Source organism: Balaenoptera ricei, chromosome 5 (genome assembly GCF_028023285.1).
Source record: "Balaenoptera ricei isolate mBalRic1 chromosome 5, mBalRic1.hap2, whole genome shotgun sequence".
Lineage (NCBI taxonomy): Eukaryota > Metazoa > Chordata > Mammalia > Artiodactyla > Balaenopteridae > Balaenoptera > Balaenoptera ricei.
Window position 1 is genome coordinate 51,782,999 of NC_082643.1, and position 14,630 is coordinate 51,797,628.

At 40.4% G+C, this 14,630-nt stretch overlaps 1 pseudogene; it reads left to right on the forward strand.

The window, feature by feature from the left end:
* Positions 1-12,639: 12,639 nt before the first annotated feature.
* Positions 12,640-14,074, forward strand: LOC132366441 (ubiquitin carboxyl-terminal hydrolase 48-like; annotated as a pseudogene).
* Positions 14,075-14,630: the final 556 nt, after the last annotated feature.

The window sequence follows — 14,630 nt, forward strand, 5'->3', positions numbered from 1 at the left end:
TAATTGACTGTAGGTGCATGGCTTTATATCTGGGCACTCTATTACATATGTCTTTAAAGTAACACAGTCTCATTTAAAAAAATCTTTTTTAAAAATAATTAATTAATTTATTTTTGGCTGTGTTGGGTCTTCGTTTCTGTGCGAGGTCTTTCTCTAGTTGCGGCGAGCGGGGGCCACTCTTCATCGCGGTGCGCGGGCCTCTCACTGTCGCGGCCTCTCTGGTTGCTGAGCACAGGCTCCAGATGCGCAGGCTCAGTAGTTGTGGCTCACGGGCCTAGTTGCTCCGCGGCATGTGGGATCTTCCCAGACCAGGGCTCGAACCCGCGTCCCCTGCATTGGCAGGCAGATTCTCAACCACTGCGCCACCAGGGAAGCCCCTTAAAAAAAATCTTTGATTCATTTTTAAATAACTTAAGCTCTCAATCTTTACTTTTTTTTAAGGCTACCTGTATTTTTTCCAGTACTCATATTTCCGAGGAGATGGGCTTGTTTCTTTTTATTTGGACACTATAAGTAGCAAAAATTATGAACTTTACCCCTCGTGATTGTTCTTGGCAGAACCCTTAGTAAACAGTTATACAGATAACTTGAGAGTCAGGGTAGATATGTAGAATCTGGTCATTGAGTCTCTGATAAGAATAATTACTGTTAAATTGGGTTACCTTCACTGAAGGGCAGACTTTTTTTTTAAAGTGGTTTCCAGGTCAAGTCATCATTTGTCTAGAGGGAAGTTGTGTCCTTGAAGAAATGGAGTAATCAGTTATTTAAGTTTTCTTTGTCAAGGAGTTCCCCTTTGAGGTAGTGAGCCAGTAGTACCAACTCTTACTCAGATTCTGTCATAACAGTCTTCACAACTGGAGAGCCAATTCATCACAAGACTTAAGGTTGGGCTGGAATTTCTGGGAAGTTAGGATGGGGCGAGATGAGTGGGAATTAAACATGTTTGTTATAGATTAATGCATTCTCTTTACATGTGGGAGAATGAGTCCAATTCAGACTAGACCCCCAAAATGACCCTCCTGGGCATCCTCCAGGGTCAGCAGATAATTTATAGAACAGTTCAGAGAATTTCCTGCAAGGTTTTATGATGAATTGTGCTTCCAGACGGCCACTATGTGAAGACTAATGGCCTTTATCTTACCGGAGTGAGTCATGTGAAAAAAGAATCTTCAGTAACCGACATTTTCCATTGTGCCATTGCTTCTGGGACCTGTGTTTCATCACATCTATTACTTACTTGCCTTATCCTGTAGCAAGTGAAAAGGCAGTCTTGTTTGTCTGGGAGTTTGTGTCACAGTCAACTTCTTCCTTAAGGGTCAAAAAAGCATTCCTTTGAGGAAAAAGACTGTAGGAACCTGCAACAGTTATGATGACTCTGTGAGAAGATAAACGGGGTCTTCAATAGTCACACATCAGCAAATGTTTTGTTGAGACCCAAAGGATTGTAACATTAAACTACAGATAATGACATTGTTCTGTTGCCTTCTGGCTCCGTCAATTTGCTGAGACAGAAAATATGGTTATGTTACAAATTGTACCATGGCCTTCAGAGCAGCCCTTCAAAGCTTAGAGGCCTGGCAGTAAAATGGGTCCCTGAAAGAACAATCCATTAGTCACAACACTAAAGTTCGTACTCCAGACCTCAACTCATGTGCAGTGTTTCCTATGTTAATGAATTAAAATATCTGAGAAAAGGTCACTTACCCCATCAACCCTTGTATTTAAAAAAAAAAAAAAAGCTCATTTAAAGTTTTAAGTAAAACTTTCCTATTTGGCAGAAGTGCTAAATTAATTTTCACCAGTTATTTGGTTGGCCAAAACGGTTGTTCGGGTTTTCCATATCTTACGGAAAACCCGAACGACCGTTTTGGCCAACCCAATACTTAGCATGACAATTATTCACACAATTCTGGAGAAATGGCAATGAGCAAACCAAATCTGAGCCTGTAGATGAGGGTTTCAGAGGCCTGGGTTCAAATCTCAGCTCTGCTGCTGTGTAACCTGGAAAAGGTCACTAACCTACCTAGACCTCTGTGTTTTCTGTACTGTACATTTTTGAAGAGATTTTTATGTGCTTGGCACTATTTTAAGCACATTATACTTAATGTCTACAATGCTATCAGGTAAGTAATGTCTCTACCTTCATAAGGTTAGGGGAAGAGAAGCATGGAGAGGTCAAAAGTTATCTAAGGGGATGGAGCAAGGAGGGGGCAGAACCAGGATTCTGACCCAAGCTATCATGATAGCTGGTGCTACTGACCACTGGGCAATGCTGCCGTGCCAACCACCACCCTTATCCATAAGTACAGTGGAAGAAATCCCTTTGGAAGAGCCCATTTATTTTTTTCTCTTATTTTCAGTGTCCAGTCAGGCCTTGAATAATAACTAAGGGTTAGAAAGTTCTTTCTAAAGCTTTTACTTGGGAGCTAAAAATTTTAACAAGATTACTAATTTATAAACAAAGTTTTAATTTGACGTGGGCCTCAACAGGCTCTTCCAAAAGATCGAGGAGACTTACTGGCTAAATTCCAAGTCTGTTGCTCTGGTTAGTGCTAAGCTAGTGTTCTCAGAGCCTTGATGCCCACAATCAGTGATTTCTGTACTCTCATTGGATCTGCTGGGTTAAACCCTTGGACCCATATATTGTCACATTATTTTAGGAATCTTAAATTACCAACTGTAAACTAATTTAAAAGAATCAATTTGTACACACTCTGCTTAGAATGGGATTCTGGTTGAACTTAACAAATACGTACTTTTTCTTATCTGTATTCTTGATGTTTAGATGAATTCTTCTAAGACCATGCATTGTTTGATGACCAAGGATAAAGTTGAAAAGCTTGATTTCATTCAATTAATTTTTTTTTTTTTTTTTTTTTTTTTTTAAACATCTTTATTGAAGTATAATTGCCTTACAATAGTGTGTTAGCTTCTGCTTTATAACAAAGTGAATCAGTTATACATATACAATATGTTCCCATTTCTCTTCCCTCTTGCATCTCCCTCCCTCCCACCCTCCCCATCCCACCCCTCTAGGTGGTCACAAAGCACCGAGCTGATCTCCCTGGGCTATGCGGCTGCTTCCCACTAGCTATCTATTTTACATTTGGTAGTGTATATATGTCCATGACACTCTCTTACCCTGTCACATCTCACCTCAATTAATTTTTAATCAATGATTCAGAATGCTATGTTTAGCTGTATGATAGAATAATCATGGAGAAAATCATGGGAAAAGTGTATTTACAACAGGGGAGAATTTAAATGAGAGCAAAGTTTTCTCTCTCTCTCTCTCTCTCTCAACTGTGTGTGAGTGTTTGTGGATGCCTAGTTCTGGGACGGCTAAGAAAGGATGACTCTCAGAAGTAAATAGTAGTCATTAAAATTTTGTTTAATTAATAATTCCTTCAAAAGTTTCTAGAGGAAATTTGACTCTTGGTCTTTTTTATCCCATGACACTTCCTTGTGAAATGCATTGGGATATCCACCTCACCTTTCACCTTACCTCTGAATTTCTCATTATTTCATGACTCATAGCAGCAACTCCACCCATTCTTTTCCAAAAAAAAAAAAAGTGTGGTAGCTGCTATGGAAATACTTCTGAGTCAGTCAGAAGTGAGGCAGGTTGCCAAATGGCTGGTTCAGTCCCCAGAACTTAGAGGAGGACAATTAAAGGTTGTAAATTCAGTTGTGGGGTTAATGGCTTATACCGTGGCTTATGCAAGTTCACTTACTACCTGTGACACCACAGGAAATTCACCTTAATTTTTTATTCATACACCTACGCTACTCTTGTCTTAACCTGTTTGGTATGGGTACATACTAGGTAAAAAGTCTATGACCATCCTTTCTAAGTCTATTTGAACAAGTTTTATAACAGAAAAAAATGGTCAGCAACTTAACACTTAGGATCACTTCCATTTCATTTTTCATGGAACAGGCCCAATAGGGTACCAAATTCCTTGGGTAAGGGTCCTAGCGTAGTCCCAAAAAATGTGGATCAAGTACACCCAGGTGTGTACTAATAAGTATTGTAATTGCCTCATACATTTGGACTGAGAAATATCCCTTCTATGAAGCTTCAAGTACCTATGAAATAAAAAACCAAACAAGAAAATATAGAAAAACTGTTACACAGAGCTCCTATATGATATTTTAATGCACACATTTGCTTCATTCTAATTCTAAAATTTGATAAGGTGGTTCTTTATTTCATTTGAAAAAAAGTAAAAAAATATGTTAAAAATACATGGAGGCAGGGCTTCCCTGGTGGCTCAGTGGTTGGGAGTCTGCCTGCCAATGCAGGGGACACGGGTTCGAGCCCTGGTCTGGGAAGATCCCACATGCCGCGGAGCAACTGGGCCCGTGAGCCACAGCTGCTGAGCCTGCGCGTCTGGAGCCTGTGCTCCGCAACAAGAGAGACCGCGATAGTGAGAGGCCCGCGCACCGCGATGAAGAGTGGCCCCCGCTTGCCACAACTGGAGAGAGCCCTCGCACAGAAGCGAAGATCCAACAGCCATAAATAAATTAATTAATTAATTAAAAAAAATACATGGACGCAAATCAAGCATAGTCTGATCTTCGGTTCATTCAGCCATCATACCCAATAAGTGATCCAGAGCTTTGTTTCCTCTAGGGAAGATGAATAGATCTATATTTGGTTTCACTGTAAGGATGAAAAAAGAGTCTGTCTCTACCACATTAGTCTCCATTATGCCTAGGGTGCTTTTCTCAGACCTGAGTTTAAATTCACCTACTTACCTCTCACCTTTTCTACATGAGAGTTAGACAGGAAGTTACATCAAACAGCTTCCGCTCTTTGGGTTGAGACTTGGAGCAGGCCCCAAATGCCACATGACCATCCTTTGTATGTTAATCAATACAGCTTCTGTAATGTATTATGTCCAAATGGATGATAGGAGAAATTGGAGAAAAGGAGCCAAGAACAGCATCCCTCTTCCACTGTCTGGTGTGGGAGAGAGAGTGGAGAACAGAGTTAATATAACTGAGTTGAAAGCAGTGTTCATAGGCAAGCTTACAGATCCATACTTGGAAGACAATGAAAGACAATGAACAGACAAGGAGAGCGCTGAGTGCAAAAGGTGAGCATTCTTTCCGTTAGTCCTTCCCTCTGCCTGTGTGGTTGTCCAGGTCTGTGTAAATAGAGCATGTGGCAGAGTCTTGGGGGACTCCAAACTGATGATTATTATTTTTTAAATCTGGAGTTTAAGTTTTCTATTCTGTCTAAGAAGCTGTTTTTCTTGTCAGCAAGAAAATATTTTAACACAAAGGATTGTAAATTTCCTCAGTACGGATGGTATATTTACTTTTTCCTTTATATCTTCAATAGAATCTAAGCCAGTGCTATGTTCTCAGTAGGTATCTGAAGTTGGGTTCTCTATGCACCTTTCCCTCCTGAAAATGGTACCTCATTTCCTCCATCTTGTTTTCAAACAAGCTGAGCAATAATAGGAGGCCAAAATATCGTTTTTATTTCTAATAGAGACTAGATTGGAGAATTAGGCTTTAGGTTTGCTAACTAAGTGGACTCACTAATGAACTCAGATTTAGGTAGACTCACTGACCCAATCACAACAATGATGGTAGAGGTGGGCCACCAGGATGTGGCTTGTCTTAGTAATGCTTTTGCCATGGGGGCACAGACAGAATTTTTGCTGTCTATGGACAGATTCATTCCCATGAGGAATGTATGGGAGCTGAGCCAAGAATACCCAGTTATTCATCCTATTTACCAATCAGATAAGTCAGTCACCACCCTGAATATGGAATGAGTAAAGGGGTTAAGAGAGATTCAGAGTTCTATAATTTAAATATCTTTCATAGGAAAGAAATACTAGGCTTCGGAAAGAACTGTTCTCTACTTCTTTTTGTCCTTGATGAATGTAATGAATGACCATTCATGGGCACATCATATGTTTATGTTTGTGCATATAAGTGTGCTGGAGGATGTTTTATGCTGGAGATGCTTTAAAGGAAATGATAAACTAGAAAGGCTAGTTTATTTGTTTTGTTATCTAGGGGGTTGGGATTTTGTAGCAGGAAGCTATTCCTTTCCCTTTGAAAATGATAGTTTTTTTCCATAAGTAGTTACATAGTAAGCCCCATCATGTGCCTCCCTGATTAAATTCCTCGGATGACTTCCCACTATACTTAGACCATAATCCAAACTCTTTATGATGCCCCAAGGACTAGAAAGCCTCCACAATGTTGCCCTTGCCTACTCTTACCTCTCACATCCCCTTGATCACTCTGCTCCAGGAATAGTGATATTTGGTTGTGATTGCTTATAATTTTATTAATTCATTTTTTAAAAATTGGCTACACAAAGTTGATTCCCATTTAAAGTGTACTTGCTGTTCCCTTTGCCTGGAATCTTTGCATATTTGAGTCCTCTTGTCATATAAGCATTTGCACCAATGTCATTTCCTTGGAAAGGTCTTCCCTGATTACCTAGTCAAAAGTAGTCACCCAGTCACTCAGTCATTTGGTTGTTCTATTCTCTGTATAGCTCTTATGTAATCAGACAGTTTTGTTTGTTGTTTATCCTTTATTTTGTTTCTCCCATGAAAGTTCTATTAAACCAGTGGGCCTGTCCTTCAGTTTGCTACTGTAGGTCCCAGTCATCCCCTTGATAGGAGCTCATCAAGTATTTGGTGAATGAGTGACTTGTTCCCCTCATCATACCACTGCTGAACAAAAACACCACCTTGTGTATACAGCAGTTATTTCAGAGGCCACACCAAAGTATAATGTCAGTTTTGGACATAGATGAAAGTGAGGATGCATTTCCTAACAGCCTGTTGTCAGCTAACAAAAAGGAATAGAGCATGTTAACAACACACCTTGACAAAGTTGAGAACGATCACGGTAGTCCAGAAAATTCATGAGATTTCACTGGTTAATAGATTTCAGTGGCTGCAAAGAGTTTCCATGGTTCAAAAGCAATTCCCATTCCACATCTCCTGTTTATCAAATTGTGAGTCACTATGTTGTACACCTGAAACTTATGTAATATTGTAAATCAACTATACCTCAATAAATTAAAAAAAGACTGACATGGAAACAGACCTACAGCCTTTAGTCTGGATCTCAAACATCTTAAAAACAAAGGTATTGTGCAGATCTCAAAGACCAGGTGTGCTCTCGTTTGGGACTAACAAACCAGAATAGATTATCAATTCTCAGATCTTATATTTGGACTACTTCTTATGACTGGGAAATGACATAGTATCTTTGGGACTGTGACTTGACTTTTCACTCCCTAATTTAACCTAATAAAAAAAGGTTGGAAAGGTTGAATATTTCAAAGGTAACTCTGATAAAAGGGTTAAATGTTATTTGAAACTGGATTTCAGTTTTAGGTTTCCTTGTTGTCCATCTCAGTGTCTTGAACGGAGGCATGCAGAGTCTGCATCATTGTGACAGAAGTACATTTGGGCATTTCACTTTCACCATCTCCCCTCCGAGGAAACCTGATGTTCTAGACAAAATGGACCAATACGTAGCAGTGGTGATACTCCTCTTTCTCTTCTACATACAAAAGAATTTGTTTAATACTTGACAATGTGAAAAGGAAGCCTAGAAGTTGGGCCTCATCCAAGAGTTGGGGCAGCCCATGGGTAGGTTTATAGCAGGTTCAGGTTTAGGGCATGAAGCCTGGAAGGAAGTAGTTAAATATTTTCTTCTTCTAGATCTCATATATATATATATATATATATATATATATATATATATATATGATTATATTTATATATATATAATTATATTTATACATTTATATATAATCTATATATTATATTGACATATTTGTATATATAGTTTATATACATAAATTTACATTCTATGATTATTAAATTATATTATACATATATTTGTCTACATATCTTTAACTCACTTGTACATCTTCACTCTTCCAGCATAAATTGTGTTTTCATGGCTAACTCTTGTTAAAATCCCAGTCTCTTATGCTCTATTTCCTGCAATCGCATTTCAGGAACACAGATTAATGTAGTCTGTGCCTCAGGATCTCTGAGGTCTGTACTGGATTCCAGGACTTAGCTCAAGGGTCCAGCTGCCTCATGTTGATATGGAATGGTTCAGGTATGGACAAAAGAATGTCAAATGTGAAGTATGCCCAAGGTCCATTTTAGCCCCTGCCCAAATATCTCCAGTTGTGGGTGCCAGAATGGAAATAATGATGCAAAATTGATATGTCTGAGTCAAAAGGGGTAAGCTAAATTCAACTTTAAACTCAGAGGACTATTCAAAAGAGGTAACTGAATAGTGCCTCCCCTGTGACAAAGGCAGCAAGCATGATCTAGTAAGTTCAATCTCCTTTAGAGAAAAGCCTGTCTTAGGACCTGTTCTCTTTACTAATCTCAGGGTCAGTCCCTTCCTAAATTCCCCTGCCCAGAGAGAACTTGTGGCCTGAGGAGCCACATTGTATAAATCTGCCTCAGTTTAAAATTCTACCCCCTCTGCCAAGGATTAGAGGGTAAGAGAAGTAGAGTTTGTGGGAAGGAATTAAGATAAAGTTATTGACCTCTGTGTTATGTCTCATAGCATGAAGAAAGGCACAAAAGTTTCATTATCATCATTGGTATATATGAGCAGTCAGAAGCCCACTCAGTGAGGACAGGGACTTTAGCTTCTTCACTGTTGTCTAGAAAAGTACCTGGTTAAAAGAGCAATGAGGGCTTCCCTGGTGGCACAGTGGTTGAGAATCTGCCTGCCAATGCAGGGGATACGGGTTCGAGCCCTGGTCTGGGAAGATCCCACATGCCACAGAGCAACTAGTCCCATGAGCCACAACTACTGAGCCTGCGCGTCTGGAGCCTGTGCTCCGCAACAGGAGAGGCTGCGATAGTGAGAGGCCCGCGCACCGCGATGAAGAGTGGCCCCCGCTTGCCACAACTAGAGAAAGCCTTTGCACAGAAACGGAGACCCAACACAGCCAAAAATAAATAAATAAATAAAAATAGTAAAAAAAAAAAAAAAAAAGCAATGAATGTTTATTGAAAAGTTGAATCAATGCATTGATGAAGACCTTACATTCTGTCATGCTTGTCAGAGTTCATTTGGCTCTGATAAAGAAACTCCCCTGCATCAGGTCTCAGGGCAGATTAAAAGAGAAAAACCCATTCTAATGAGCTCAGATCCATGTGACACTCATCATTTTCATTTACAAATGCGTAGCAATTTGAGAAACAGAAAGTGTGACCCTGTATACCCACAAATATTTGTCAGCTGGCCAACAGGTGCACTAGACCAGGTGAACAGATAACCTACTAGATAAGCCTTCTATGGTTGCAACACGCAAGAAAATCATTTACCAGAGAGAGGAGTCTAGTTTTCTCTTGCACGCAATGGGTAGGTGAGTGCAGAGAACAAGGGACATACTCCAGGATTTTTCCTGCATTTCAAGTATCACAGGGCAATCACAAGTCAGTCAGAGTAAGCTGGGGTCAATTCTACCCCACCTACCCTGTGCAGCATTCCGTTGTGTTCCTGTCAGAGGATCCATGGGTCAAATCACCTTTGACTTGACTCTGGAAAACCACACTGTCACCTGAAGAGGGCCGAAGGGGGGGAAAAAAAAATTCATATAAACAGTTAACATTAATTTCCAGTGGGAATTAGTTCCTCTTCCACATGTTTTTGCACAACTATGAACTAAGTCAACAGGTGATCCTAGAAAAAGCACTACAAGCATCTTTCTGCACACTTGGCTGAACCTGATGCTCTACTTTCCCACTGAGTTATTAAAAAGCTAAACTTCATACCTGAAATCTAATAACTTTTAAAGATGTAAGAGATTATGTAGATTCATCTGTAAGGAAAGGCAATAGAAAAAGTATTCTTATCTTCATCCATGACCCTCCTCACATTGTTTTGTGCCAATTTCTAGATGTATATACAGAATATGATCCCAACAACCCAACAGGCAACAGAGCACCTTTAGTCTCCCATGAACATTCAGTCCTAAGAATAGACAAGTCAGTGTCACAAAAGAGAAGAAATCATTCAATTTTTTTTCACTCAAAAAAGTTCATTCAAATTTTTAAATTATCCTCTCCTATTGAATGAGCTTTGGTTTTACTTTTTATTTAGGTTTTCTTTGTAGTCTTTAAAAATCCCTTGCTTACATCCTCCGAACTCTCAGCTCCTTACTTTAGTTGATAATATTCAGTATTTCCTTTGGTGCTGTGAGGGGATTTGTTGGAAGAATAAACATAAATGTCCATGGCTAATAATTACCCAATTGTTATTATGTGTCAGGCTTACAACAACTCCATGAGGCAGGTTCTATATTAACCTGAGATTTGGAATAAATATTAAAGTAACTTAGAGTCTTGATTTACTTTTAAAAAAAATCTTCATTAACTCAAACTTGAACATTAAGCTAAGAACTAAAACTATGAACCTAGAAGAAATCATACTAGAAAATCTTCATAAACTTGAGTAGGCAAATATTTCTTAGATAGACCAAAAAAAAATCATGTTTTTGGAAGATGCTGTTAAGAAACTAAAAAGGCAAACCACAGATTGGGGGAAAATATTTGCAAAGTTATATCAATAAATAATTCTTACAACTAAGTAAGAAAAGGATAACCTGATTTTAAAATCATTTGAACAGACACTTTGCTAAAAAAGATATATGAATGGCACAAAAATGCATAAAAAGATGTTCAACGTCATTAGTCATCAAGGAAATGCAAATGAAAACTGTGACAGAATACCACTGCACACCCACAAGGATGGCTAAAATCCAAAAGAGTGACAATGCCAACTGATGGTAAGGTTGTGGAGCAATTATAACTCTCATATATTGGTGTGGGAATGCATAATACAACCATTTTAGAAAACAGTTTGGCAATTTCTTATATAGATATACACTTACCATATGACACAGCATTCCCAATCTTAGAAATTTTCCAGGTGACAATGAAAACATATGTCCACAAAAGATGTGTATTTTATTCATAAATTAGCTTTTAAATATTATCCCAAACCAAAAAAATCCCAAATCAACTTGTGAATGGATAAACAAATTGTATCGTATTATTATATCTGTACGATGGAATATAACTTAGCAAAAAGAAAAAAAAAAGAAAAAGAAAAAAAAGAAAGAAACAGACTCCTACACAAGCAACGACATGAACAAATCTCAAATCATTATACTGGTTGAAAGAAACCAGGCATAGAAGACTGCATATGTCTGACTGTGGGTATAGGAGATTCTGGAAGAGGCAAAACAAGAGTGACAGAAAGCAGATCAATGATTGGCAGGGGCTGGGAGTAGGGGGAGGAGAATTGTGGGGTAGTGAAATCTTCTATTTCTTCATTGTGGTGGTGGTCACATGACAGGATACATTTGTCAAAACTTTTTGAACTCTACACTTAAAATGGGTACGTTTTTATTATACACAAGTTATACCTCAATAAAACTGATGAAAAAATTCTAAGTTAATGTGCTAGGATTATACGAAGAGACATTAAAAAGTGGCTTCCCTTCCCGTATTCTTATGTACGCTACACTTACCCTAGGATTTTGGCATCAGGAATAGGTTTTTTTATAAGCTGCTATCAGGGAGGGCACAGATACAGTCCAGAACTGTGCTGTCTGATATAGGAGCCACTAGACACATGTGGCTATTTGAATTTCAATTAATTAAAATTAAGTAAAATTTACAATTTAGTTGCTTGGTCACCCCAGCCACATTTCAAGAGCTGAACAGCCACATGTGACCAGTGGCTACTGTATGGGACAGTGCAGTTATATAAAGCACATTTCCATTGTCACAGAAACCGGACTGTGCTGGCCTAGAACACATTTCTGAATAAATTTTGTAAGCAAATAGCAAATGCAGGAATCTGAAAGCCTTTGGTTTACAAAAGACAAGCTTTGTTGAAAGAGAAAGAGTGTGCCCTTCTCCACCCCCCCCCCCCCGTTCCCCCTCCCCCCTCCCCCAGGGTATTAAAGTATCTAAGAGTGAGCGGTCAGCTTAGAGTCCCACTGAATAGCGCAGAGGGTGCGGAGGATGAGAATCAGTCGTGGTGGGTATCACAACTTTCAAAAGAAGGTGTCAGCCTACAAGAACATGGACTAGTCAAGATCAACAGACACCCAGAAGTTATCAGCAAATACGGAGAAAGTCAGGCAGACAAGGCGTCCGTCTCAGAATGCCAGGAAAATATCCAAGGCCCCTTAAGCTTAGATCACCTTAGAAATGAAAAAAAGGAGGGAAACCTCAGGGGAGTAAGAGGTCCTAGAATTTGACTTGGGAGCTACTTAAAGTAGACACGGGCTTTAAATGCAGATGCTCATGTTACGGTGAGTTGGCAAGACAAAGTTGTCAGCCAGCAATAGAAATAGGCCATGTAATCTAACATGAATTCCGTTAGAGGAAAATAAAAAAGATATTGTTGCAGCTCAAAAAATTCATCTAACTTTATCAAATCAGAAGTTTTCGGCCCGCTTGGAAGACTAGCGGTGCGCAGGACGCTATCCTGGACCGGGGCTGAGACGCCGCTTCCCCAGCAGCGCCGGTGGCGGAGCCCATTTGGGCGGCGACAGCAGCAGCGCCGGGCTCAGGAGGGGCTCCTCGGGCCAAGGCCATGGCCCCGCGGTTGCAGCTGGAGAAGGCGGCCTGGCGCTGGGCGGAGACGGTGGCGCCCGAGGAAGTGTCGCAGGAGCACATCTGGCTGGAGCCCTGCATCCGCGGCGTGTGCAGACGAAACTGCAAAGGAAATCCGAATTGCTTGCTTGGGATCGGTGAGCACATTTGGTTAGGAGAAACAGATGAAAATAGTTTTCATAACACTGACGACCCCAACTGTGAGAGGAGAAAAAAGAACTCATCTGCGGGCCTCACTAACCTGGGAGCTACTTGGTATGTCAACACATTTTTTTCAAGCGTGGTTTCTTAACCTGGAGCTTCTGCAGGCGCTCTACTTATGTCCAAGCACCTATAGTGAATACATGATGGGAGGTGGTATCCAAGAAGAGAAAGATGAGCTTCAAGAAATTTGTGAGCATCTCCAGTACTTATTTGCCTTGTTGCAAATCAGTAATAGTTGTTACATTGATCCATCAGGATTTGTTAAAGCTTTGGGCTTGGACACAGGGCAGCAGCAGGATGCCCAAGAATTTTCAAAGCTCTTTATGTCTCTTTTGGAAGATACTTTGTCTAAACAAAAGAATCCCGATGTGAGGGACATTGTCCAACAGCAGTTCTGTGGGGAATAAGCTTATGTAACTGTCTGCAATCAGTGCTGCAGAGAATCTAAGCTTTTATCAAAGTTTTATGAACTGGAGTTAAATATACAAGGCCACAAACAGTTAACAGATTGTATCTCAGAATTTTTGAAGGAAGAAAAACTAGGAGACAACTGGTACTTTTGTGAAAACTGTCAAAGCAAACAGAATGCAACAAGGAAGATCTGACTCCTTAGTCTTCCTTGTACTCTGAACTTACAGCTAATGCGTTTTGTCTTTGACCGGCAAACTGGACATAAGAAAAAGCTGAATACCTACCCTGGCTTCTCAGAAATTTTGGATATGGATCCTTATGTGGAACACAAAGGTGGGTCCTATGTGTATGAACGCAGTGCAGTCCTCATACACAGAGAAGTGAGCGCTTATCCTGGTCACTACATTGCCCATGTGAAAGATCCACGGTCTGGTGAATGGTATAAGTTTAACGACGAAGACATAGAAAAGATGGAGGGGAAGAAATTACAACTAGGGATTGAGGAAGATCTAGCAGAACCTTCTAAATCCCAGACATGTATACCCAAGTGTGGCAAAGGAACTCACTGCTCTCGAAATGCGTACATGTTGGTTTATAGACTGCAAACTCAAGAAAAACCCAACATAACTATTCAGGTACCAGCCTTTCTTCAAGAGCTGGTAGATGGGGATAATTCCAAATTTGAGGAGTGGTGTATTGAAATGGCCGAGATGCGTAAGCAAAGTGTGCATAAAGGAAAAGCAAAGCATGAAGAAGTTAAGGAGCTGTACCAAAGGTTACCTGCTGGAGCTGGTCTGTAAGATCTTCTGGGACAGGCGGTGCCCAATCTGAGCTACTAGCTCCAGGTGGACACCCTCACAACCTTATCTCTCAGGGCCTGACTAAGGCCTGGTTTAGAGCCATGTGGAAGGTCTCTGGGTGGGGGAGGCTAGGGTAGTGTAAAGGATGTAGCTTGCCGTGTGGATGTGGCACATGGGGGTGCGGCCACCCCACTTCCCTGGTTGTGCAAAGATTGCAGAGCATGCAGACAGACCTCTGTTGTGGCTACCCAAGAAAGAAACCAAGGAGCCCTAGTGAATTTACAGACTAGTGAAAGTAACGGCCATTTATTGAGCACCTGTGAATCAGGTGCCACCAGGAGCAGCACAAACTTGTTTTGTGATCTCACTCTCGGTGCCTATACATCTGCAGTTATTCTGTCACTTCCTAAGGCATTCTTGTCCTTATTGCTGAAGATCTGAGAAAAAAGTTTACCTGGGCACATCGCCTCAGGGAGCGCTCACCTTGTGAAGAAGCTCAGGGTAAAGGCACGCCCGCCAAAGCAGGAGTGAGAGCAACTTGACGCTAGGAGGGAGA